The sequence below is a fragment of the Seriola lalandi genome, unplaced genomic scaffold, assembly GCF_002814215.2.
Source record: "Seriola lalandi dorsalis isolate HSWRI2012SDOR001 ecotype SW California unplaced genomic scaffold, Sedor1 jcf7180002054058, whole genome shotgun sequence".
Classification (NCBI taxonomy): domain Eukaryota; kingdom Metazoa; phylum Chordata; class Actinopteri; order Carangiformes; family Carangidae; genus Seriola; species Seriola lalandi.
In genome coordinates, this window is record NW_019524611.1 from 6,325 (window position 1) to 7,613 (window position 1,289).

Here is a 1,289-nt window from a genome sequence, read left to right on the forward strand (position 1 = left end):
AACATCATACCGACAGTCAAACATGGTGGTGGTAGTGTGATGGTCTGGGGCTGCTTTGCTGCTTCAGAACCTGGACGACTTGCCGTAATTGATGAAACCATGAATTCTGCTCTCTACCAGAAAATCCTGAAGGAAAATGTCTGGCCGCCAGTTCGTGACCTTAAGCACAAGTGCACTTGGGTAATGCAGCAAGACAATGATCCGAAGCACACCAGCAAGTCCACCTCTGAATGGCTCAAAAAAAACTAAATGAAAGTTTTGAAGCGGCCTGGTCAAAGTTTGGACTTAAATCCAATCGAGATGCTGTGGCATGACCTTAAACATCAGTTGATGCTCGAAAACCCTCCAATGTGGCTGAAATAAAACAATTCTGCAAAGAAGTGTGGGCCAAAATTCCTCCACAGCAATGTGAAAGACTCATTGCCAGTTTTCGCAAACGCTTGATTGCAGTTGTTGCCGCCAAGGGTGGTACAACCAGTTATCAGGTTTAGGGGGCAATTTCTTTTTCACATAGGGCCAGGTTGGTTTGGATGGCTTTTAAATGAAATCATCATTTAAAAACTGCATTTTGTATTTTCTCAGGTCATCTTTGTCTGATATTGAAATTGGTTTGATGATCTGAAACATTTACGTGTGACAAAAAAGCAAAACAAAAACGTATATCTTCATATATTCAGAGGAATTCAGAGAAAATGAAAGTGAATGGGATTTTTCCTCATGTCACATTTTCCTCTTCCTAATGTGTGGGATAAAGCTCTAACTATTTCCTATGTGCCTACACACCACATTCATTTTGACGTGACAGGAAAAGGTATTACTAATGAATACATTAATAATGGCTACATGCTGGCTCACTGTCACACACCGCAATGGAATTGGGGTCATCGTTTATTTCATCAGCTACAACTGTGGTTTTTTGCTGCGACGTCAAAATGTCAGTTGTGTATAAAAAGTCCATAACGTTACATTTAACTGAGGACCCAGCCATTAAAAAACTACAGTTAATACAATTTGAATACGACAGGTTGTCAAAATCAAATTCTATTATATTGTAACATATATAAATTATATTGCAATTATATTATTTGGTCATCCTTGCATATTAGGACAACCTTCATAAGATGTTATCACCAGATGGTAACTGAATATTCTTGGTGAGAGCTTTGCTGATAAGGAATTAACAGGTAATTGCTTATCACTAAGGAGAAGTCTATGCAACTAGTGGAACATTTGATAGTAACACATCATCCTTATTTGGTGTGTTCTTCCTCTGACGTGTCTATAGATTG